We start from the raw sequence: 10,511 nt of genomic DNA, 5'->3' as shown, positions 1-10,511 counted from the left end.
ACCCAGTGATCAAACTGATTACTGCCTTAGAGCTCAATTCAGAGTCATACAATGTCATTTTCTTGGCATTCCAATTTCCAAGGGCATCCATATATTTGGCCATGGAAAGTTTAACAATTTGGTGAAAGTTCTAATGGGTTTCTGTTTTCCATTTTAAGGTAGATGCAACTCATGCTTCTTATCTTTAAGCAAATCCCAATTATCATTTTCGAAAAGTTGAAATAGAAAAAAGTAAAATGTGTACATAAACTTATCACGTGGGTGCACTTAGATACATCATCTCTCTAAATACATATACATACGAGTTCAATAGCTTGGCGGGTGGGTGCACAACTGCTCAACACCACACAGAGGCAAAAATAATGCCATGCTGACTAGTGATGTGCCATATTTTGATTTTATTTGAAAATTTCCATTCCAATCTTGCAATTTAGTACTCCCTCCATACCTATAAAGAAAGTTGTTTAGGACAACGAAGCAGTCTCCAAAGCCTAACTTTAACTGTTTGTTTTTATAAAATATTTATTAAAAAGTGATATATGTATATTTTGATGAAAGTATTTTCAAAATAAATCTATTCATATGGTTTTCAAATTTTCAAACTTAACGATTTAAAAGTTATTCATGATTTATATTTTTAATGTTTAACCTAAACTTTGTCTAAAACAATTTTCTTTATAGGTATGGAGGGAGTATCCTCATAAATCTGTGTCCTTAGATGAGGGAGGCGTGTCCATGGACGCTCACTTGCAGATAGCTTATTAACAGGTAGTTTATTGGCACATTTTCTTTTGTGATTGAAAGGTTCAATAGTACTACATAGTCAATGTAATATACCATATTATGAAAGCAATGAAAATTATCTTTTTGTTTGAAACTATGTGAGTTTATTAGCCACTTTTTTTTGTGATTGACGGTTTCAACAGTACTACGTAGTCAATCTAATATACCATGGTATGAAGGCAACGAAATTATCTTTTTTTTTCGAAACTGTGTGAGTTTTCAGAGCTGCCTGTGAACACAGTAATGGAAAATTTTGAAGTTATACAACAATGTGCAATGAAGTTATACAACAATGTGCATAGCTTGAATATCTAGCTAAATATAATGTTGTTGGCTAGTCTCTGGTGCAGTCTGTGTTAGACTAATCTCGTTAGGACCGTTTGGATGAGGGCATCCGTTCTGATTCTTGTCTGAATCACTTGAAACGGAGCCAAACGGTTTTTCAGTGAATCGTTTCACCGGTAAAACATTTCTCCTTTCCTTCATGAAACTCCCTTAACCAGAAAAGGTAGTTTGGCACCGATCTAGATAGTCACGTTCACGTACATCTCCTTTCTCACTAGTAATTTTATTTTTTTCTAGTTAATAACGTTTTGAGTACAATAATTTAAAATAGATTGTATTTAAGTTATTCTATGCCCACTAAAAATTCTAATTTTTTTCTTTAAGAATATTTTCATTTATATTTTTTATGAGAATCTAGCCTAACAATTAAACGGTTTCACAAAGTGATTCTAATTCGTCACCTGAAACGTTTCGAAGAGAATCAAGATCTGAAATATTTGTACGAGAATCTAGAACTCTACCAAATGCACCCTAAATTGGAATATTTGTGCAAAAGTTGTGAGATTAAATAATAAAAAAAATAAAGACTAAGGGGCTATCTTTTTTTTCGAAAACGTGTGCTGCACGTGCCTCACTAAGAAGAAGAGAGTTTGTAGAAAATACAACCCCGAGCCAAAGGCGAGTTGCCGAAGGCAGGACGGTCCACAGAAAAGAAAAACACACAGAGCGCCGGCTTCAACGGCGGAGCTAACTGATTGTACTTCCTGAGCGAGAGGTAGTGCTACTAAGAGAGAGGGTTAGGGCGCTCTAGGTAGAAGTGAAGATGGCCAAGTCCCGGAACCATGCAGCGACCCACTCGGCGGCTTCCTCCTTTGTTTTGCGAACTACCTGGTCCGCGGTGGCAGAGATTGCGTCAAACGTTCTGCTGTTCCGTTCTTTCCAGATCATCCAGGCCGTTAGTAGGGTCGCGGAGTCAAAGCCTCGACGGAGCGCACCTGATACTTCGTTCCGCGACCTGAGCCACCAGTCAGACTAAGGGGCTATCTGATAACTATCATAGCCTCCCACATCATCTCAATGCACGTATCCTTTGACAGCATTTTTTGTCTGTGTGGTGACCATGAGCAATTGTGCACCGAGAAGTCAACTTATGAAGTCATATGTACATTTAGAAAGACGATGTATATAAGTGCATCAACGTGCCAAGTTTATGTACTATTTGTACATTTTTACTCAAAAAAAAAGAAGAAAGATGCTGATTACAAAATTACTCCACTGTCTAATTAGGCCTTGTTTAGTTCACACCAAAAATCATAAACTTTTTAAGATTTCTCATCAAATTGAATCTTGCGGCACATGCATGGAACATTAAATATAATTAAAAATAAAAATTAGTTACACAGTTTACCTGTAAATTGTGAGATGAATCTTTTAAGCTTAGTTAGTCCAAAATTAAATAATATTTATCATAAACAAACGAAAGTGCTACAGTGGCCGAAAACTTTTCGTTTCGGCAACTGAACAAGGCGGTAGTGAAATTTTAAGATGATCGATCTACAGAATGTTAAAAATCTGCATGGTTTTCTCAATACGTGTTAGAGAAGTGTTACTTTATACTATACTAATATATTTACTACACTACCACGTTGAATGACTAAAATTCACGGACTAGTTTTCTCCAACAAGAGCACCGCAATGCCGCGCCTAGCTTTCTAGTATATCCATGGAAACAAAGGCGCAATGCCCCCCCCCACCCCCCACACATAGAGTAAAACTTTGATAAATATTCTTATTACGTTTGTTAATTTACAACAAAAAAACACGACAATTCATCTATGTTTAATCATAATATTGTGAAAATACGATAATTCATCTTTTTTATGAATATTAACACATGCAAAAACACACTAAAAAAATTGTTGAAATATACACTTATATGTGTCATCATATTTGAAAAATTGTTGAAATATACACTTATATATGTGTCATCATATTTGTCTAGATCCACTGTTGACTGATTTGTTGTGAGAGAAAAACATTACTGAATTGCTGACAGATTTGACTGATAAGCGTTGGTTTCACCCCTGCATGTAAATGGATGGAGGCTGTTAGGCTTGGGCTGTCTGGTTATCAGCAGTGGACAAGTGATCCCGGGCGGGCGCCATGGATGGATGCAGATGAAGAGGGTTAGTCTTGCCCAAGAGGCCAGTGACAGCAAGACATCAGCGGCCCACCTCAGCCTCAGACTTACAGTGCACCATCCCTGCTTCTAGGTTAAAGCCTTGTTTAGTTCACCTTGAAAACTAAAAAGTTTTTAAGATTTTCCGTCACATCGAATCTTGTGGCACATGTATAAAACATTAAATATAGACGAAAACAAAAACTAATTACACAGTTTAGCTGTAAATCACGAGAAGAATCTTTTGATCCTAGTTAGTCCATAATTGGATAATATTTGTCACAAACAAACGAAAGTGCTACAGAAAACTTTTCAATTTTCGGAAGTAAACTAGTTCTCAAAAAATTTTGTAAAATTTTTCAGCGAATCTTTAGACGCATGCATGAAGTATTAAATATAAACGAAAATAAAAACTAATTGCACAGATTGGTCGGAATTGACGAGGCGAATCTTTTGATACTAGTTAGTCCATGATTAGATAGTATTTGTCAAATACAAACGAAAGTGCTACAGTGTCGATTTTCTAAAAAATTTTGGAACTAAAACAAGGCCTAATTTGGCAATGTGCATAGATAGTGTTGAGTGGCAATGCACCCATGTATCGATCACCCATTCATATGCATGCATGCATGCACAAGTTTTCGAGCAACCGGCGGCCGCCGCTCTTACAGCCATAATGGGTGGTCCCCCTTCATCCCCTCCGGTAATAATCGCGTTGGAGAGAGTGGAGTTTTATCATTTTTAATAATTAGATGGGTTGGAAAGATGTTGGAATGGGTTTTTAAAAATTAATTAAAAAAACAAATTGCATAGCTCGTCTGAAAACTGCAGGACTAATCTATTAAACATAATTAATCATAATTAATCTATCATTAATACATGTGGGTTACTGTAGCACTTAAGGCAGACTACCTAGACTTAAAAGATTCGTCTCGCGATTTTCAACCAAACTGTATAATTAGTTTATTTTTTTATCTATATTTAATGTTGTATGCATGTGTCTAAAAAATTGATGGGATAAATGAAATTTTTTGGGGTGGGGAACTAAACATAGCCTTAGATCGAGTATTTAGAATTAGAGTTTTTCCATGCCAAGCTTTTTAGTTTTGGGGATTTATTTCTTCCTCCTCTTATTCTGCGACGGTGAGATGGTAGGGTGAAATCGTTTTCTCCATGGCGGCTCCGTTGAATATGTGGACAACAACTACGACGTCGGTATCTTCACCGGTTTGAGGATGTGAAGACTTTTATTTTCGGACGATGACATGAAGACGGAGATGGTGTCGCCGCCACTGGAAAAATTTTCTCCGATCTCTTCCCTGTTTTATCGTGGTTAGATCTGACCACGATGAAGAATTATGGAGAATAAATTTCATATCAGTTTTTTTCATTCTTCGATGGTAGAAAGAAGAAGAAGAAAGACATAAGAAAGAAGAAGTCTCAACTCCGCCTACATGAATGTTGGCCGTCGTTGGTTGGACATCTGTTCTCAGGCTTTTTGCCCAGTATTTGTTTGTGCGGCCATCCATATTGCAAAGTGTTGTATAAGTTTGGTTTTGAGATCCGGAGCTATTCACAGCTTGAGAATAATTTAGATAATTTTTATTCTAAAAATTTATATAATTTAAAATACTTCTAACATATTATGTACCCAGCTATTATCTAATATAATTCTTCTTTCATAAAAAAAAAGTTTTCGAGCAACCGTGTGTGTATGACACTATAACTGTACGTACACATGATGCTTTAATCAAACAATCATCCATCCATATAGCAAGGATTTAGGAGTATAATAATATATGTGCCATGTGGTCGGCCGGCCGGATCGATCAGTAGTTGAGCACTGGTCAGTGGAGTTGGAGGTGGAGATCAATCAGTCGGCCTGCTGCAGTGACACCAGCCGCGGCGCCGGCGTCGTCGTAGTGGTCCCGGCCGCGACCTGCTGGCGGCGCTTGCCCCCGGAACGGCCGCGCGCGGCCGCGGACGACCTTGGACTCGCCCCACTCCCAGAACATCTGCCGCTCCGCCTCCGCGGCGTCCACGTCGCACTCGGGGAACGCCGCCGGGTACCGGTTGGTGTCGTAGCACACCGTGTAGAGCATCTGGCGCCGGCGCCACCGCCGCATGTCCGCCCGCTTCCGCGGCGTCATGATGGCGCAGTCGGCCGTCATGAGCTCGAACTCAGCGCCGGCGCAGGCGTCCCGGTCGTGGTTGTTAGCGGCTCCCAGCTGCAGCCGCAGCATCGCCACGTGGTCGCCGCCGCCGTTGCCGACGGCGGGGCAACCGCGGATCACCAGTCCCGAGAACTCGGCCGTGAAGGGACCCCGGCGGTAGTTCACCTTGTACCGGCCGTTGTCGGTGGCCCAGGTGGATCCGTCCCAGATGGTGGCGTACACGGCCATGGGCTTGGACGGGTAGTCCCCCGCCATGGCGGCCGAGCGGGGTACCTCGCGGATGGCCACGCCGTCCACGTAGAAGATGACGGCGCGGGAGGACCAGAGGATGGAGAAGCGGTGCGCCGCCGCCGTCGGGTCGAAGGGCATCAGGTACCGCTCCTCGCGCCCGCGGTCCGTGCTGCCGTTGCCGTACACGTTGGTCTGGAGACGCCACTCGTGGCGCCGCCGGTTGCCTAGGAATTCCAAGTCCAGTTCGTCGTGCGTCTTGTCGAACACGTCGCCGTTGGACAGCTGCATCGCATCGTCATCGCATCGCATCGCATTGCATTACAGTTTCATTTTGGTTAGGTGCAACTTATCGGTCCCTTTATCCTTGAAAGCTTTATCAGAGTTGTTTTTAGTCAAACTTTTTAAAATTAAAATAATTTTCTAAAAAAACACACTAAAATTCATAATATCAAATCAGTATGGCCTTGTTTAGTTTTCAAAAAATTTTACAAAATTTTTTAGATTCCCCGTCACATCGAATCTTTAGACACATGCATGAAGTATTAAATATAGATAAAAATAAAAACTAATTGCACAGTTTGGTCGAAATTGACGAGACGAATCTTTTGAGTCTAGTTAGTCTATGATTGGACAATATTTGTCAAATACAAACGAAATAGCTACCGTGTCAATTTTACAAAATATTTTGAAACTAAACAAGGCCTAGATTCTACCAATTCATCAGTCCCCATGCATGCGGCGCATTGAGTGCAGCAGGCAGGTAGAGCAGAGCAGGATACGCCATGGCGGGGCGGCCAACGGCCATGATGGTGTGCAGGAGGAGGACGAGCACGAGAGGCAAAGGCATGTGGACGTTGCAACTAACGACGAAGGACGAACAACCTCGCTGCTGCACAGTGTGTCCTTGATGGCATGAAAGAAAGCAGTCGATGGGACAAGTTGATTGGTTAGTTAATTTGGGTTTTATTTCGATGGATAAATGGATGGATAATCTAACGAACGAAAAATATTCTTTTTATTTTAAGAAAACTATAATGAAGAATGGAAAGGAAAACGAGCAACGCAGCATGCCACCAATGGTCTCCGATGCAATGCAAGAAATTTATCGGTGATAGATGATGGGATGCCTAAAAGAGCAATAATAACTGTTTGACACATGCAAGCCTGTTCACTGGTCTGAAAAATTACTATTTGCTGATTTATTATGAAATAAAAATATTGCTGATTAGCAGAAAAAGTACAGCTAAAAAAACGAACGGACTGACACTGAAATTTTAATTTTAATTTTGCAAGGAAAAGAAGAAGGAAGAAAATAGATACAGCGCTAGAAAAAAGGGAAAAAAACTGTAGTCTGGATGGACGACTAATAATACAGTAACATAACATACATAGAAGGCGACGACGACTCCGGCGGTGTGGTCCTTGGGCAGGGTGACGTCGGCGCTGAAGAAGCCGGGGTGGTAGTAGTGGTTGGAGATGAAGCCGGAGCCGGAGTAGCGGTTCAGCGTCAGCCGGACGCCGCGCCCGTCGGCGGACCGCTCCATGCATGTTGGCCTCCCCGAACAGAGGCGAGAACCCCACGCCGACGACGGCGACGGGGTCGTCCTGATCCAGCGCCGCTGCAAGTGCCGTCGCCATGTCCATGATCACCATCATGACGACGACGACGACGACGACGACGACCAGAACCAGATGCCGCTGCCAGCAGCTAGACGCCATGGTGGGAGCAGGGGCAGGGCAATCGATGGATTGGACTAGCTAGCTTCTCTGATCAGAAGAGTTTTAGGTGCACTTTGGCCTTGTTTACTTCCCAGAAAATTTTGTAAAATTTTTCATATTCCCCGTCACATCGAATCTTTAGACGCATGCATGGAGTATTAAATATAGACGAAAATAAAAAATAATTGTACAGTTTGGTCGAAATTGACGAGACAAATCTTTTAAGTCTAGTTAGTTCAAGATTGGACAATATTTGTCAAATACAAACGAAAATGCTACAGTGTCCATTTTCCAAAATTTTTCGGAACTAATGGGCTGTTTGGTTGCTAGCCACAGTTTGCCACACTTTACCTTAGGCAAGTTTGACCAAGTTGGCAAGTGTTTGGTTTACAACTAAGTTTAGGCATGATTCTTTTGGGCTCCACATGTCATAGAGTTAAAAAGTGTGGCAAGATTCCTTTAAACACAGCAAAGTGTGGCAACCAATTTGCTAGCCACACTTTTTGTGGCTTGCCACACTTGCCTAAAGTTAGTTGTGGTAAACTATGGCTAGCAACCAAACATCCCATAAACAAGGCCATCAAAGCAGGGTATGATTTGAAGCCCACAACCGCACCCGCACCGCAGTGCACGCGTCTGATCTCTGACCTGACCTGACCTGACGAGCAGGGTGGGAAAGTCGAAGAGACCAGGCAGTCGTATCCAATGGGCAAAGGAAAGGCGAAAGGAATAGAGAAAGGGAGGGGACATTTATTTGTAGATAGATACAGGGGGAATATATATGCAGAGAGAGAGGGAAAGATAATCCATTCCAACCATGTTAAGCAAATAATTAATTCGGGTAGGTTATCAGCTGATTGATTGACTGCCCGGCTCACATAATATATATACTTTGTATACCAGATGTTCTCTATAAATTGTATGTATATATATCATGCAAATATATAGATGCATCCAACGTCTCTATATCAGGCTAACTGCCTGGTTATCAGTAGTGAACAAGTGGCCCCATCCGGCCGATGGATGGATGCAGATGACGCAGAGCTAAAGAAGATGATGAGGAGGAGCAGCTGTGGAAAGAGAGAGATGCCTACATGTAATCGCAACAAACACACATCGATCGATCGACAGATTATTCCTTCCTACTGTAGTACTAGTTATCGAGCTTTACCTAATTTCTGCGGCAGTGCAGGGTGATCATCATTAGCCAGGAGTAGCTAGCTAGTATATTATTCTGCTTTGTGTTCTTTAATTAATTCCGTTGGAGAGAATATACATGCATGATTGGGAAAAGGTGTACGCACCGAATCCGAACGAAGAAGCCCGGCTTCAATTCATCGTCGATCAGAGAACACGTACTACATGCACTAAGGTTGTGTGGAATCAAGCAAAGGAACTGCATGCTTATATCATTATTGTACAGAGTACAGAGTAGCTTATGATTCTGTTCGTTTGAACTTATCTATCAAATCTATTAGCTATTTGGTAGTGTGTTTTTTTATAATAAATAAACAAACAATACCTTCAGCTATAACTTTTTAAATAGATTTTTAGCATTTTATTTCATGTCCTGCTCCTGCCGTGGTTGCATTATATTGGGTCCGTCACAAACAACGGCTTTGTATTGTATGTAGCAGCTCCCAGGCTTTGAAATTTTGGTCACCATCTCGATCGAGCGAGCCTGGTATTGTAGACGACTTGTCTGATGCTCTGCTGCTAGTCGCACGTGTCGACAAAGCAGAGTGACACGGAAAAGGTTTAGGATTTTTATTGCAAGTGAAACATGAATCGATAATATTATTTGGTATTGATATTGTTTTATGTAAACAGACTAAACTAATTAAGAATTGTTCTTTTTATGGAGGTACTCCTGGTGATGATGGATGATAAATCTAGCTAGCATCTATCAGGGCGGGCAAAGGACCGAGTGAGGATCACATGCATCAACTAGCTAGCAAGGCCAGGCGGTACAGGAGGGAGAGACGAGCCCGTGCAAACGTAACATGGGATGCTCCTCGATCTCTGTCTGCAGCTTGCTAAGCATGTCTATCTGTCTCTGTGTTTGGAACTCTGCATGGATGGCTAAATACAAATAGATGATGGATTCTCTCGATCGTTCTCCCTAGCTAGCTAGCTACAATGGCTTCGATGCATGGCTGTCAGGCTGTCTCCAACACCAAACCCATTTGAGAAACCCAAATCCAAAATGGGTCTCCAACACAGTACTTATAGCCTCCAACAGAGTACCCATACAGAAGACCCACTTTGGGTATCACGAGAGGCATAACCCAAATTTGGGTATCCTCTATCTTCGAGACCTATTTGCAGAGAGTGTTGTCTTTTAGGTCTTGTGATTGGAGAAGACTAAAAATAGGTATGAAACCTTTTACCTGTAGCGCTACCCAAAGGACAAATGAGTCTTGTATTTTGGGTGACGATTGTTGGAGATAGTCTCAGGATTATCTGACCATTATTATGAGTGATAGTACCAAGGTTCCCACCAAAATTTTTTCGCCCTATCCCATCGAATATTTGAACACATATATAGATTATTAAATATAGATTTAAAAAATCTAATTACATAGATTAATTGGATCTTGCGAGTCGAATCTTTTAAGCCTAATTAATTTATGATTAAAAATAAATTGTTACGGTAACACATACACTAATAATAAATTAATTAGGCTTAATAAATTTATCTCGCGATTTCCTGACGGATTATATAATTTACTTTTTTATTAGTATCCCTCATATAACATTAGATGTGACACCCAAGAACTTTTCGGCCTCGAACTAAACAAGGGCTAAAGCATGCAAAACCATGTCATGTTTGGTCTTGGCCCCATCTTATACATCCAATCCATGCCAGCCAGCGCTGCCCAACCCTCGCTTTGTTGGTTTGGTTTGGCAAAAAGTACTGTTCGTTGATTTATTGTGAGAGAAAAACACCGCACCCAACCTGCATAATTCATTCATACTTCTAATTTAATTTTGAGAACTTGCGTACTAGTACATGTGAACTTCCTTCCTTATTGGTTACTTGGTGATGATTCACCAATCCAAATCAATATCCGTGAAAAGCATGTATGAACAGCTGGCGTAGGTAGCAGGCACATAGTAGGTTACAACAACTAATGCAG

At 41.2% G+C, this 10,511-nt stretch overlaps 1 pseudogene; it reads right to left on the bottom strand.

Annotated features, from left to right (window-relative positions):
• On the bottom strand, positions 4,993-7,489 carry LOC8061390 (annotated as a pseudogene).

The sequence above is a fragment of the Sorghum bicolor genome, chromosome 1 (assembly GCF_000003195.3).
Source record: "Sorghum bicolor cultivar BTx623 chromosome 1, Sorghum_bicolor_NCBIv3, whole genome shotgun sequence".
In the NCBI taxonomy this organism is placed as follows: Eukaryota; Viridiplantae; Streptophyta; class Magnoliopsida; order Poales; family Poaceae; genus Sorghum; species Sorghum bicolor.
This window is presented reverse-complemented; position numbering and strand designations above follow the sequence as displayed.